General features: G+C 39.5%; 15 non-coding genes across 15 annotated transcripts; all 15 read right to left on the bottom strand.

The window, feature by feature from the left end:
* Positions 1 to 456: 456 nt before the first annotated feature.
* TRNAL-AAG (transfer RNA leucine (anticodon AAG)) lies at positions 457 to 539 on the bottom strand. The gene has a single exon. It is a non-coding gene; the product is annotated as a tRNA-Leu (tRNA).
* A 753-nt stretch (positions 540 to 1292) lies between these two features.
* Positions 1293 to 1375, bottom strand: TRNAL-CAG (transfer RNA leucine (anticodon CAG)). Its single transcript has one exon. It is a non-coding gene; the product is annotated as a tRNA-Leu (tRNA).
* Positions 1376 to 3544: 2169 nt separating this feature from the next.
* On the bottom strand, positions 3545 to 3627 carry TRNAL-CAG (transfer RNA leucine (anticodon CAG)). The gene has a single exon. It is a non-coding gene; the product is annotated as a tRNA-Leu (tRNA).
* Positions 3628 to 4139: 512 nt separating this feature from the next.
* TRNAL-CAG (transfer RNA leucine (anticodon CAG)) lies at positions 4140 to 4222 on the bottom strand. Its single transcript has one exon. It is a non-coding gene; the product is annotated as a tRNA-Leu (tRNA).
* Positions 4223 to 4734: 512 nt separating this feature from the next.
* TRNAL-CAG (transfer RNA leucine (anticodon CAG)) lies at positions 4735 to 4817 on the bottom strand. Its single transcript has one exon. It is a non-coding gene; the product is annotated as a tRNA-Leu (tRNA).
* A 1024-nt stretch (positions 4818 to 5841) lies between these two features.
* Positions 5842 to 5924, bottom strand: TRNAL-AAG (transfer RNA leucine (anticodon AAG)). The gene has a single exon. It is a non-coding gene; the product is annotated as a tRNA-Leu (tRNA).
* Positions 5925 to 6677: 753 nt separating this feature from the next.
* On the bottom strand, positions 6678 to 6760 carry TRNAL-CAA (transfer RNA leucine (anticodon CAA)). Its single transcript has one exon. It is a non-coding gene; the product is annotated as a tRNA-Leu (tRNA).
* Positions 6761 to 7514: 754 nt separating this feature from the next.
* On the bottom strand, positions 7515 to 7597 carry TRNAL-CAA (transfer RNA leucine (anticodon CAA)). The gene has a single exon. It is a non-coding gene; the product is annotated as a tRNA-Leu (tRNA).
* A 754-nt stretch (positions 7598 to 8351) lies between these two features.
* TRNAL-CAG (transfer RNA leucine (anticodon CAG)) lies at positions 8352 to 8434 on the bottom strand. The gene has a single exon. It is a non-coding gene; the product is annotated as a tRNA-Leu (tRNA).
* Positions 8435 to 8946: 512 nt separating this feature from the next.
* Positions 8947 to 9029, bottom strand: TRNAL-CAG (transfer RNA leucine (anticodon CAG)). Its single transcript has one exon. It is a non-coding gene; the product is annotated as a tRNA-Leu (tRNA).
* A 512-nt stretch (positions 9030 to 9541) lies between these two features.
* On the bottom strand, positions 9542 to 9624 carry TRNAL-CAG (transfer RNA leucine (anticodon CAG)). Its single transcript has one exon. It is a non-coding gene; the product is annotated as a tRNA-Leu (tRNA).
* A 512-nt stretch (positions 9625 to 10136) lies between these two features.
* TRNAL-CAG (transfer RNA leucine (anticodon CAG)) lies at positions 10137 to 10219 on the bottom strand. The gene has a single exon. It is a non-coding gene; the product is annotated as a tRNA-Leu (tRNA).
* A 754-nt stretch (positions 10220 to 10973) lies between these two features.
* Positions 10974 to 11056, bottom strand: TRNAL-CAG (transfer RNA leucine (anticodon CAG)). The gene has a single exon. It is a non-coding gene; the product is annotated as a tRNA-Leu (tRNA).
* An 802-nt stretch (positions 11057 to 11858) lies between these two features.
* TRNAL-AAG (transfer RNA leucine (anticodon AAG)) lies at positions 11859 to 11941 on the bottom strand. Its single transcript has one exon. It is a non-coding gene; the product is annotated as a tRNA-Leu (tRNA).
* A 2372-nt stretch (positions 11942 to 14313) lies between these two features.
* On the bottom strand, positions 14314 to 14396 carry TRNAL-CAG (transfer RNA leucine (anticodon CAG)). Its single transcript has one exon. It is a non-coding gene; the product is annotated as a tRNA-Leu (tRNA).
* Between the last annotated feature and the right edge of the window lie 76 nt (positions 14397 to 14472).

The raw sequence follows: 14472 nt of genomic DNA on the forward strand, positions 1-14472 counted from the left end.
CTTAAATATGAAATAGAAAATAGAAAGATTAGTACTGTTTCTTGTCCATTTCCATCATGTAGTTATTGGTTTATGATTAACAGTGCTGTTAAAAAGAGGTCCTGAAGAACCCTTGTTCTTGCTTTAACCTGAAAATACAGAAAAACTACCCTGGGAGGTACCCAGCAGTAGTTTAGTGGAGTTCCATTCTCTATAACATTCACTCAAGTAAGCAGAGGAATCGGTATTGTCTTACATAGTTTACTTAAATATGAGTATTCAAAAGTGGGATTTAAATCCACGCCTTCACGAGAGACTGCTCGGTCATCCTATCCTACACAAATAAGAAAACTTTCAAGATTGGATGCCAAGCCAGTCATCTGAAGAGTCTAACATTTTGGGGCGTGTTTTGGCATAGTGGGTTTTTTCACTAGCGCTGTCGGAATGACATTGCAGTGTGTTTAAGAAAAGTTGTATTGTCAGAAGTGGGATTTGAACCCACGCCTCCAGGGGAGACTGCGACCTTAACGCAGCGCCTTAGACCGCTCGGCCATCCTGACTTATAGAAAAGCCAAGCCTTTCAGATATGGAAGAAAAAACCGTCATGTTAAGGGTCCAGTTTTTGGGAATTTAAAATAGAAAGATTAGAACTGTTTCTTGTCCATTTCCATCATGTAGTTATTGGTTTATGATTAACAGTGCTGTAACAAAGAGGTCCTGAAGAACCCTTGTTCTTGCTTAACCTGAAAATACAGAAAAACTACCCTGGGAGATACCCAGCAGTAGTTTAGTGGAGTTCCATTCTCTATAACATTCACTCAAGTAAGCAGAGGAATCTGTATTGTCTTACATAGTTACTTAAATATGAAATAGAAAATAGAAAGATTAGTACTGTTTCTTGTCCATTTCCATCATGTAGTTATTGGTTTATGATTAAAAGTGCTGTAAAAAAGAGGTCCTGAAGAACCCTTGTTCTTGCTTTAACCTGAAAATACAGAAAAACTACCCTGGGAGGTACCCAGCAGTAGTTTAGTGGAGTTCCATTCTCTATAACATTCACTCAAGTAAGCAGAGGAATCTGTATTGTCTTACATAGTTTACTTAAATATGAGTATTCAAAAGTGGGATTTAAATCCACGCCTTCACGAGAGACTGCTCGGTCATCCTATCCTACACAAATAAGAAAACTTTCAAGATTGGATGCCAAGCCAGTCATCTGAAGAGTCTAACATTTTGGGGCGTGTTTTGGCATAGTGGGTTTTTTCATTAGCGCTGTCGGAATGACATTGCAGTGTGTTTAATAAAAGTTGTATTGTCAGAAGTGGGATTTGAACCCACGCCTCCAGGGGAGACTGCGACCTGAACGCAGCGCCTTAGACCGCTCGGCCATCCTGACTTATAGAAAAGCCAAGCCTTTCAGATATGGAAGAAAAAACCGTCATGTTAAGGGTCCAGTTTTTGGGAATTTAAAATAGAAAGATTAGAACTGTTTCTTGTCCATTTCCATCATGTAGTTATTGGTTTATGATTAACAGTGCTGTAACAAAGAGTTCCTCAAGAACCCTTGTTCTTGCTTTAACCTGAAAATACAGAAAAACTACCCTGGGAGGTACCCAGCAGTAGTTTAGTGGAGTTCCATTCTCTATAACATTCACTCAAGTAAGCAGAGGAATCTGTATTGTCTTACATAGTTACTTAAATATGAAATAGAAAATAGAAAGATTAGTACTGTTTCTTGTCCATTTCATCATGTAGTTATTGGTTTATGATTAACAGTGCTGTAAAAAAGAGGTCCTGAAGAACCCTTGTTCTTGCTTTAACCTGAAAATACAGAAAAACTACCCTGGGAGGTACCCAGCAGTAGTTTAGTGGAGTTCCATTCTCTATAACATTCACTCAAGTAAGCAGAGGAATCGGTATTGTCTTACATAGTTTACTTAAATATGAGTATTCAAAAGTGGGATTTAAATCCACGCCTTCACGAGAGACTGCTCGGTCATCCTATCCTACACAAATAAGAAAACTTTCAAGATTGGATGCCAAGCCAGTCATCTGAAGAGTCTAACATTTTGGGGCGTGTTTTGGCATAGTGGGTTTGTTCTTGCTTTAACCTGAAAATACAGAAAAACTACCCTGGGAGGTACCCAGCAGTAGTTTAGTGGAGTTCCATTCTCTATAACATTCACTCAAGTAAGCAGAGGAATCTGTATTGTCTTACATAGTTTACTTAAATATGAGTATTCAAAAGTGGGATTTAAATCCACGCCTTCACGAGAGACTGCTCGGTCATCCTATCCTACACAAATAAGAAAACTTTCAAGATTGGATGCCAAGCCAGTCATCTGAAGAGTCTAACATTTTGGGGCGTGTTTTGGCATAGTGGGTTTTTTCATTAGCGCTGTCGGAATGACATTGCAGTGTGTTTAATAAAAGTTGTATTGTCAGAAGTGGGATTTGAACACACGCCTCCAGGGGAGACTGCGACCTGAACGCAGCGCCTTAGACCGCTCGGCCATCCTGACTTATAGAAAAGCCAAGCCTTTCAGATATGGAAGAAAAAACCGTCATGTTAAGGGTCCAGTTTTTGGGAATTTAAAATAGAAAGATTAGAACTGTTTCTTGTCCATTTCCATCATGTAGTTATTGGTTTATGATTAACAGTGCTGTAACAAAGAGTTCCTGAAGAACCCTTGTTCTTGCTTTAACCTGAAAATACAGAAAAACTACCCTGGGAGGTACCCAGCAGTAGTTTAGTGGAGTTCCATTCTCTATAACATTCACTCAAGTAAGCAGAGGAATCTGTATTGTCTTACATAGTTACTTAAATATGAAATAGAAAATAGAAAGATTAGTACTGTTTCTTGTCCATTTCATCATGTAGTTATTGGTTTATGATTAACAGTGCTGTAAAAAAGAGGTCCTGAAGAACCCTTGTTCTTGCTTTAACCTGAAAATACAGAAAAACTACCCTGGGAGGTACCCAGCAGTAGTTTAGTGGAGTTCCATTCTCTATAACATTCACTCAAGTAAGCAGAGGAATCGGTATTGTCTTACATAGTTTACTTAAATATGAGTATTCAAAAGTGGGATTTAAATCCACGCCTTCACGAGAGACTGCTCGGTCATCCTATCCTACACAAATAAGAAAACTTTCAAGATTGGATGCCAAGCCAGTCATCTGAAGAGTCTAACATTTTGGGGCGTGTTTTGGCATAGTGGGTTTGTTCTTGCTTTAACCTGAAAATACAGAAAAACTACCCTGGGAGGTACCCAGCAGTAGTTTAGTGGAGTTCCATTCTCTATAACATTCACTCAAGTAAGCAGAGGAATCTGTATTGTCTTACATAGTTTACTTAAATATGAGTATTCAAAAGTGGGATTTAAATCCACGCCTTCACGAGAGACTGCTCGGTCATCCTATCCTACACAAATAAGAAAACTTTCAAGATTGGATGTCAAGCCAGTCATCTGAAGAGTCTAACATTTTGGGGCGTGTTTTGGCATAGTGGGTTTTTTCATTAGCGCTGTCGGAATGACATTGCAGTGTGTTTAATAAAAGTTGTATTGTCAGAAGTGGGATTTGAACCCACGCCTCCAGGGGAGACTGCGACCTGAACGCAGCGCCTTAGACCGCTCGGCCATCCTGACTTATAGAAAAGCCAAGCCTTTCAGAAATGGAAGAAAAAACCGTCATGTTAAGGGTCCAGTTTTTGGGAATTTAAAATAGAAAGATTAGAACTGTTTCTTGTCCATTTCCATCATGTAGTTATTGGTTTATGATTAACAGTGCTGTAACAAAGAGGTCCTGAAGAACCCTTGTTCTTGCTTTAACCTGAAAATACAGAAAAACTACCCTGGGAGGTACCCAGCAGTAGTTTAGTGGAGTTCCATTCTCTATAACATTCACTCAAGTAAGCAGAGGAATCTGTATTGTCTTACATAGTTTACTTAAATATGAGTATTCAAAAGTGGGATTTAAATCCACGCCTTCACGAGAGACTGCTCGGTCATCCTATCCTACACAAATAAGAAAACTTTCAAGATTGGATGCCAAGCCAGTCATCTGAAGAGTCTAACATTTTGGGGCGTGTTTTGGCATAGTGGGTTTTTTCACTAGCGCTGTCGGAATGACATTGCAGTGTGTTTAATAAAAGTTGTATTGTCAGAAGTGGGATTTGAACCCACGCCTCCAGGGGAGACTGCGACCTGAACGCAGCGCCTTAGACCGCTCGGCCATCCTGACTTATAGAAAAGCCAAGCCTTTCAGAAATGGAAGAAAAAACCGTCATGTTAAGGGTCCAGTTTTTGGGAATTTAAAATAGAAAGATTAGAACTGTTTCTTGTCCATTTCCATCATGTAGTTATTGGTTTATGATTAACAGTGCTGTAACAAAGAGGTCCTGAAGAACCCTTGTTCTTGCTTTAACCTGAAAATACAGAAAAACTACCCTGGGAGGTACCCAGCAGTAGTTTAGTGGAGTTCCATTCTCTATAACATTCACTCAAGTAAGCAGAGGAATCTGTATTGTCTTACATAGTTTACTTAAATATGAGTATTCAAAAGTGGGATTTAAATCCACGCCTTCACGAGAGACTGCTCGGTCATCCTATCCTACACAAATAAGAAAACTTTCAAGATTGGATGTCAAGCCAGTCATCTGAAGAGTCTAACATTTTGGGGCGTGTTTTGGCATAGTGGGTTTTTTCATTAGCGCTGTCGGAATGACATTGCAGTGTGTTTAATAAAAGTTGTATTGTCAGAAGTGGGATTTGAACCCACGCCTCCAGGGGAGACTGCGACCTGAACGCAGCGCCTTAGACCGCTTGGCCATCCTGACTTATAGAAAAGCCAAGCCTTTCAGATATGGAAGAAAAAACCGTCATGTTAAGGGTCCAGTTTTTGGGAATTTAAAATAGAAAGATTAGAACTGTTTCTTGTCCATTTCCATCATGTAGTTATTGGTTTATGATTAACAGTGCTGTAACAAAGAGTTCCTGAAGAACCCTTGTCCTTGCTTTAACCTGAAAATACAGAAAAACTACCCTGGGAGGTACCCAGCAGTAGTTTAGTGGAGTTCCATTCTCTATAACATTCACTCAAGTAAGCAGAGGAATCTGTATTGTCTTACATAGTTACTTAAATATGAAATAGAAAATAGAAAGATTAGTACTGTTTCTTGTCCATTTCATCATGTAGTTATTGGTTTATGATTAACAGTGCTGTAAAAAAGAGGTCCTGAAGAACCCTTGTTCTTGCTTTAACCTGAAAATACAGAAAAACTACCCTGGGAGGTACCCAGCAGTAGTTTAGTGGAGTTCCATTCTCTATAACATTCACTCAAGTAAGCAGAGGAATCGGTATTGTCTTACATAGTTTACTTAAATATGAGTATTCAAAAGTGGGATTTAAATCCACGCCTTCACGAGAGACTGCTCGGTCATCCTATCCTACACAAATAAGAAAACTTTCAAGATTGGATGCCAAGCCAGTCATCTGAAGAGTCTAACATTTTGGGGCGTGTTTTGGCATAGTGGGTTTGTTCTTGCTTTAACCTGAAAATACAGAAAAACTACCCTGGGAGGTACCCAGCAGTAGTTTAGTGGAGTTCCATTCTCTATAACATTCACTCAAGTAAGCAGAGGAATCGGTATTGTCTTACATAGTTTACTTAAATATGAGTATTCAAAAGTAGGATTTAAATCCACGCCTTCACGAGAGACTGCTCGGTCATCCTATCCTACACAAATAAGAAAACTTTCAAGATTGGATGCCAAGCCAGTCATCTGAAGAGTCTAACATTTTGGGGCATGTTTTGGCATAGTGGGTTTTTTCACTAGCGCTGTCGGAATGAAAAGTTGTATTGTCAGAAGTGGGATTTGAACCCACGCCTCCAGGGGAGACTGCGACCTTAACGCAGCACCTTAGACCGCTCGGCCATCCTGACTTATAGAAAAGCCAAGCCTTTCAGATATGGAAGAAAAAACCGTCATGTTAAGGGTCCAGTTTTTGGGAATTTAAAATAGAAAGATTAGAACTGTTTCTTGTCCATTTCCATCATGTAGTTATTGGTTTATGATTAACAGTGCTGTAACAAAGAGGTCCTGAAGAACCCTTGTTCTTGCTTAACCTGAAAATACAGAAAAACTACCCTGGGAGGTACCCAGCAGTAGTTTAGTGGAGTTCCATTCTCTATAACATTCACTCAAGTAAGCAGAGGAATCTGTATTGTCTTACATAGTTACTTAAATATGAAATAGAAAATAGAAAGATTAGTACTGTTTCTTGTCCATTTCCATCATGTAGTTATTGGTTTATGATTAACAGTGCTGTAAAAAAGAGGTCCTGAAGAACCCTTGTTCTTGCTTTAACCTGAAAATACAGAAAAACTACCCTGGGAGGTACCCAGCAGTAGTTTAGTGGAGTTCCATTCTCTATAACATTCACTCAAGTAAGCAGAGGAATCGGTATTGTCTTACATAGTTTACTTAAATATGAGTATTCAAAAGTGGGATTTAAATCCACGCCTTCACGAGAGACTGCTCGGTCATCCTATCCTACACAAATAAGAAAACTTTCAAGATTGGATGCCAAGCCAGTCATCTGAAGAGTCTAACATTTTGGGGCGTGTTTTGGCATAGTGGGTTTTTTCATTAGCGCTGTCGGAATGACATTGCAGTGTGTTTAATAAAAGTTGTATTGTCAGAAGTGGGATTTGAACCCACGCCTCCAGGGGAGACTGCGACTTGAGCGCAGCGCCTTAGACCGCTCGGCCATCCTGACTTATAGAAAAGCCAAGCCTTTCAGAAATGGAAGAAAAAACCGTCATGTTAAGGGTCCAGTTTTTGGGAATTTAAAATAGAAAGATTAGAACTGTTTCTTGTCCATTTCCATCATGTAGTTATTGGTTTATGATTAACAGTGCTGTAACAAAGAGGTCCTGAAGAACCCTTGTTCTTGCTTTAACCTGAAAATACAGAAAAACTACCCTGGGAGGTACCCAGCAGTAGTTTAGTGGAGTTCCATTCTCTATAACATTCACTCAAGTAAGCAGAGGAATCTGTATTGTCTTACATAGTTACTTAAATATGAAATAGAAAATAGAAAGATTAGTACTGTTTCTTGTCCATTTCCATCATGTAGTTATTGGTTTATGATTAACAGTGCTGTAAAAAAGAGGTCCTGAAGAACCCTTGTTCTTGCTTTAACCTGAAAATACAGAAAAACTACCCTGGGAGGTACCCAGCAGTAGTTTAGTGGAGTTCCATTCTCTATAACATTCACTTAAGTAAGCAGAGGAATCGGTATTGTCTTACATAGTTTACTTAAATATGAGTATTCAAAAGTGGGATTTAAATCCACGCCTTCACGAGAGACTGCTCGGTCATCCTATCCTACACAAATAAGAAATCTTTCAAGATTGGATGCCAAGCCAGTCATCTGAAGAGTCTAACATTTTGGGGCGTGTTTTGGCATAGTGGGTTTTTTCACTAGCGCTGTCGGAACGACATTGCAGTGTGTTTAATAAAAGTTGTATTGTCAGAAGTGGGATTTGAACCCACGCCTCCAGGGGAGACTGCGACTTGAGCGCAGCGCCTTAGACCGCTCGGCCATCCTGACTTATAGAAAAGCCAAGCCTTTCAGAAATGGAAGAAAAAACCGTCATGTTAAGGGTCCAGTTTTTGGGAATTTAAAATAGAAAGATTAGAACTGTTTCTTGTCCATTTCCATCATGTAGTTATTGGTTTATGATTAACAGTGCTGTAACAAAGAGGTCCTGAAGAACCCTTGTTCTTGCTTTAACCTGAAAATACAGAAAAACTACCCTGGGAGGTACCCAGCAGTAGTTTAGTGGAGTTCCATTCTCTATAACATTCACTCAAGTAAGCAGAGGAATCTGTATTGTCTTACATAGTTACTTAAATATGAAATAGAAAATAGAAAGATTAGTACTGTTTCTTGTCCATTTCCATCATGTAGTTATTGGTTTATGATTAACAGTGCTGTAAAAAAGAGGTCCTGAAGAACCCTTGTTCTTGCTTTAACCTGAAAATACAGAAAAACTACCCTGGGAGGTACCCAGCAGTAGTTCAGTGGAGTTCCATTCTCTATAACATTCACTCAAGTAAGCAGAGGAATCGGTATTGTTTTACATAGTTTACTTAAATATGAGTATTCAAAAGTGGGATTTAAATCCACGCCTTCACGAGAGACTGCTCGGTCATCCTATCCTACACAAATAAGAAAACTTTCAAGATTGGATGCCAAGCCAGTCATCTGAAGAGTCTAACATTTTGGGGCGTGTTTTGGCATAGTGGGTTTTTTCATTAGCGCTGTCGGAATGACATTGCAGTGTGTTTAATAAAAGTTGTATTGTCAGAAGTGGGATTTGAACCCACGCCTCCAGGGGAGACTGCGACCTGAACGCAGCGCCTTAGACCACTCGGCCATCCTGACTTATAGAAAAGCCAAGCCTTTCAGAAATGGAAGAAAAAACCGTCATGTTAAGGGTCTAGTTTTTGGGAATTTAAAATAGAAAGATTAGAACTGTTTCTTGTCCATTTCCATCATGTAGTTATTGGTTTATGATTAACAGTGCTGTAACAAAGAGGTCCTGAAGAACCCTTGTTCTTGCTTTAACCTGAAAATACAGAAAAACTACCCTGGGAGGTACCCAGGAGTAGTTTAGTGGAGTTCCATTCTCTATAACATTCACTCAAGTAAGCAGAGGAATCTGTATTGTCTTACATAGTTTACTTAAATATGAGTATTCAAAAGTGGGATTTAAATCCACGCCTTCACGAGAGACTGCTCGGTCATCCTATCCTACACAAATAAGAAAACTTTCAAGATTGGATGCCAAGCCAGTCATCTGAAGAGTCTAACATTTTGGGGCGTGTTTTGGCATAGTGGGTTTTTTCATTAGCGCTGTCGGAATGACATTGCAGTGTGTTTAATAAAAGTTGTATTGTCAGAAGTGGGATTTGAACCCACGCCTCCAGGGGAGACTGCGACCTGAACGCAGCGCCTTAGACCGCTCGGCCATCCTGACTTATAGAAAAGCCAAGCCTTTCAGATATGGAAGAAAAAACCGTCATGTTAAGGGTCCAGTTTTTGGGAATTTAAAATAGAAAGATTAGAACTGTTTCTTGTCCATTTCCATCATGTAGTTATTGGTTTATGATTAACAGTGCTGTAACAAAGAGGTCCTGAAGAACCCTTGTTCTTGCTTTAACCTGAAAATACAGAAAAACTACCCTGGGAGGTACCCAGCAGTAGTTTAGTGGAGTTCCATTCTCTATAACATTCACTCAAGTAAGCAGAGGAATCGGTATTGTCTTACATAGTTTACTTAAATATGAGTATTCAAAAGTGGGATTTAAATCCACGCCTTCACGAGAGACTGCTCGGTCATCCTATCCTACACAAATAAGAAAACTTTCAAGATTGGATGCCAAGCCAGTCATCTGAAGAGTCTAACATTTTGGGGCGTGTTTTGGCATAGTGGGTTTTTTCACTAGCGCTGTCGGAATGACATTGCAGTGTGTTTAATAAAAGTTGTATTGTCAGAAGTGGGATTTGAACCCACGCCTCCAGGGGAGACTGCGACCTGAACACAGCGCCTTAGACCACTCGGCCATCCTGACTTATAGAAAAGCCAAGCCTTTCAGAAATGGAAGAAAAAACCGTCATGTTAAGGGTCTAGTTTTTGGGAATTTAAAATAGAAAGATTAGAACTGTTTCTTGTCCATTTCCATCATGTAGTTATTGGTTTATGATTAACAGTGCTGTAACAAAGAGGTCCTGAAGAACCCTTGTTCTTGCTTTAACCTGAAAATACAGAAAAACTACCCTGGGAGGTACCCAGGAGTAGTTTAGTGGAGTTCCATTCTCTATAACATTCACTCAAGTAAGCAGAGGAATCTGTATTGTCTTACATAGTTTACTTAAATATGAGTATTCAAAAGTGGGATTTAAATCCACGCCTTCACGAGAGACTGCTCGGTCATCCTATCCTACACAAATAAGAAAACTTTCAAGATTGGATGCCAAGCCAGTCATCTGAAGAGTCTAACATTTTGGGGCGTGTTTTGGCATAGTGGGTTTTTTCATTAGCGCTGTCGGAATGACATTGCAGTGTGTTTAATAAAAGTTGTATTGTCAGAAGTGGGATTTGAACCCACACCTCCAGGGGAGACTGCGACCTGAACGCAGCGCCTTAGACCGCTCGGCCATCCTGACTTATAGAAAAGCCAAGCCTTTCAGATATGGAAGAAAAAACCGTCATGTTAAGGGTCCAGTTTTTGGGAATTTAAAATAGAAAGATTAGAACTGTTTCTTGTCCATTTCCATCATGTAGTTATTGGTTTATGATTAACAGTGCTGTAACAAAGAGTTCCTGAAGAACCCTTGTTCTTGCTTTAACCTGAAAATACAGAAAAACTACCCTGGGAGGTACCCAGCAGTAGTTTAGTGGAGTTCCATTCTCTATAACATTCACTCAAGTAAGCAGAGGAATCTGTATTGTCTTACATAGTTACTTAAATATGAAATAGAAAATAGAAAGATTAGTACTGTTTCTTGTCCATTTCCATCATGTAGTTATTGGTTTATGATTAACAGTGCTGTAAAAAAGAGGTCCTGAAGAACCCTTGTTCTTGCTTTAACCTGAAAATACAGAAAAACTACCCTGGGAGGTACCCAGCAGTAGTTTAGTGGAGTTCCATTCTCTATAACATTCACTCAAGTAAGCAGAGGAATCGGTATTGTCTTACATAGTTTACTTAAATATGAGTATTCAAAAGTGGGATTTAAATCCACGCCTTCACGAGAGACTGCTCGGTCATCCTATCCTACACAAATAAGAAAACTTTCAAGATTGGATGCCAAGCCAGTCATCTGAAGAGTCTAACATTTTGGGGCGTGTTTTGGCATAGTGGGTTTTTTCACTAGCGCTGTCGGAATGACATTGCAGTGTGTTTAATAAAAGTTGTATTGTCAGAAGTGGGATTTGAACCCACGCCTCCAGGGGAGACTGCGACCTGAACGCAGCGCCTTAGACCGCTCGGCCATCCTGACTTATAGAAAAGCCAAGCCTTTCAGAAATGGAAGAAAAAACCGTCATGTTAAGGGTCCAGTTTTTGGGAATTTAAAATAGAAAGATTAGAACTGTTTCTTGTCCATTTCCATCATGTAGTTATTGGTTTATGATTAACAGTGCTGTAACAAAGAGGTCCTGAAGAACCCTTGTTCTTGCTTTAACCTGAAAATACAGAAAAACTACCCTGGGAGGTACCCAGCAGTAGTTTAGTGGAGTTCCATTCTCTATAACATTCACTCAAGTAAGCAGAGGAATCGGTATTGTTTTACATAGTTTACTTAAATATGAGTATTCAAAAGTGGGATTTAAATCCACGCCTTCACGAGAGACTGCTCGGTCATCCTATCCTACACAAATAAGAAAACTTTCAAGATTGGATGCCAAGCCAGTCATCTGAAGAGTCTAACATTTTGGGGCGTGTTTTGGCATAGTGGGTTTGTTCTTGCTTTAACCTGAAAATACAGAAAAACTACCCTGGGAGGTACCCAGCAGTAGTTTAGTGGAGTTCCATTCTCTATAACATTCACTCAAGTAAGCAGAGGAATCGGTATTGTCTTACATAGATTACTTAAATATGAGTATTCAAAAGTAGGATTTAAATCCACGCCTTCACGAGAGACTGCTCGGTCATCCTATCCTACACAAATAAGAAAATTTTCAAGATTGGATGCCAAGCCAGTCATCTGAAGAGTCTAACATTTTGGGGCATGTTTTGGCATAGTGGGTTTTTTCACTAGCGCTGTCGGAATGACATTGCAGTGTGTTTAAGAAAAGTAGTATTGTCAGAAGTGGGATTTGAACCCACGCCTCCAGGGGAGACTGCGACCTTAACGCAGCGCCTTAGACCGCTCGGCCATCCTGACTTATAGAAAAGCCAAGCCTTTCAGATATGGAAGAAAAAACCGTCATGTTAAGGGTCCAGTTTTTGGGAATTTAAAATAGAAAGATTAGAACTGTTTCTTGTCCATTTCCATCATGTAGTTATTGGTTTATGATTAACAGTGCTGTAACAAAGAGGTCCTGAAGAACCCTTGTTCTTGCTTTAACCTGAAAATACAGAAAAACTACCCTGGGAGGTACCCAGCAGTAGTTTAGTGGAGTTCCATTCTCTATAACATTCACTCAAGTAAGCAGAGGAATCTGTATTGTCTTACATAGTTACTTAAATATGAAATAGAAAATAGAAAGATTAGTACTGTTTCTTGTCCATTTCCATCATGTAGTTATTGGTTTATGATTAACAGTGCTGTAAAAAAGAGGTCCTGAAGAACCCTTGTTCTTGCTTTAACCTGAAAATACAGAAAAACTACCCTGGGAGGCACCCAGCAGTAGTTTAGTGGAGTTCCATTCTCTATAACATTCACTCAAGTAAGCAGAGGAATCGGTATTGTCTTACATAGTTTACTTAAATATGAGTATTCAAAAGTAGGATTTAAATCTACGCCTTCACGAGAGACTGCTCGGTCATCCTATCCTACACAAATAAGAAAACTTTCAAGATTGGATGCCAAGCCAGTCATCTGAAGAGTCTAACATTTTGGGGCGTGTTTTGGCATAGTGGGTTTTTTCACTAGCGCTGTCGGAATGACATTGCAGTGTGTTTAATAAAAGTTGTATTGTCAGAAGTGGGATTTGAACACACGCCTCCAGGGGAGACTGCGACCTGAACGCAGCGCCTTAGACCGCTCGGCCATCCTGACTTAATGAAAAGCCAAGCCTTTCAGAAATGGAACAAAAAACCGTCATGTTAAGGGTCCAGTTTTTGGGAATTTAAAATAGAAAGATTAGAACTGTTTCTTGTCCATTTCCATCATGTAGTTATTGGTTTATGATTAACAGTGCTGTAACAAAGAGGTCCTGAAGAACCCTTGTTCTTGCTTTAACCTGAAAATACAGAAAAACTACCCTGGGAGGTACCCAGCAGTAGTTTAGTGGAGTTCCATTCTCTATAACATTCACTCAAGTAAGCAGAGGAATCTGTATTGTCTTACATAGTTACTTAAATATGAAATAGAAAATAGAAAGATTAGTACTGTTTCTTGTCCATTTCCATCATGTAGTTATTGGTTTATGATTAACAGTGCTGTAAAAAAGAGGTCCTGAAGAACCCTTGTTCTTGCTTTAACCTGAAAATACAGAAAAACTACCCTGGGAGGTACCCAGCAGTAGTTTAGTGGAGTTCCATTCTCTATAACATTCACTCAAGTAAGCAGAGGAATCGGTATTGTCTTACATAGTTTACTTAAATATGAGTATTCAAAAGTGGGATTTAAATCCACGCCTTCACGAGAGACTGCTCGGTCATCCTATCCTACACAAATAAGAAAACTTTCAAGATTGGATGCCAAGCCAGTCATCTGAAGAGTCTAACATTTTGGGGCGTGTTTAATAAAAGTTGTATTGTCAGAAGTGGGATTTGAACCCACGCCTCCAGGGCAGACTGCGACCTGAACGCAGTGCCTTAGACCGCTCGGCCATCCTGACTTATAGAAAAGCCAAGCCTTTCAGAAATGGAAGAAAAAACCGTCATGTTAAGGGTCCAGTTTTTGGGAATTTAAAATAGAAAGATTAGAACTGTTTCTTGTCCATTTCCATCATGTAGTTATTGGTTTATGATTAACAGTGCTGTAACAAAGAGGTCCTGAAGAACCCTTGTTCTTGTTTTAACCTGAAAATACAGAAAAACTACCCTGGGAGGTACCCAGCAGTAGTTTAGTGGAGTTCCATTCTCTATAACATTCACTCAAGTAAGCAGAGGAATCTGTATTGTCTTACATAGTTACTTAAATATGAAATAGAAAATAGAAAGATTAGTACTGTTTCTTGTCCATTTCCATCATGTAGTTATTGGTTTATGATTAATGCTGTAAAAAAGAGGTCCTGAAGAACCCTTGTTCTTGCTTTAACCTGAAAATACAGAAAAACTACCCTGGGAGGTACCCAGCAGTAGTTTAGTGGAGTTCCATTCTCTATAACATTCACTCAAGTAAGCAGAGGAATCGGTATTGTCTTACATAGTTTACTTAAATATGAGTATTCAAAAGTGGGATTTAAATCCACGCCTTCACGAGAGACTGCTCGGTCATCCTATCCTACACAAATAAGAAAACTTTCAAGATTGGATGCCAAGCCAGTCATCTGAAGAGTCTAACATTTTGGGGCGTGTTTTGGCATAGTGGGTTTTTTCACTAGCGCTGTCGGAATGACATTGCAGTGTGTTTAATAAAAGTTGTATTGTCAGAAGTGGGATTTGAACCCACGCCTCCAGGGGAGACTGCGACCTGAACGCAGCGCCTTAGACCGCTCGGCCATCCTGACTTATAGAAAAGCCAAGCCTTTCAGAAATGGAACAAAAAACCGTCATGTTAAGGGTCCAGTTTTTGGGAATTTAAAA

The sequence above is a fragment of the Rhinoderma darwinii genome, chromosome 3 (genome assembly GCF_050947455.1).
Source record: "Rhinoderma darwinii isolate aRhiDar2 chromosome 3, aRhiDar2.hap1, whole genome shotgun sequence".
NCBI classification, from domain to species: domain Eukaryota; kingdom Metazoa; phylum Chordata; class Amphibia; order Anura; family Rhinodermatidae; genus Rhinoderma; species Rhinoderma darwinii.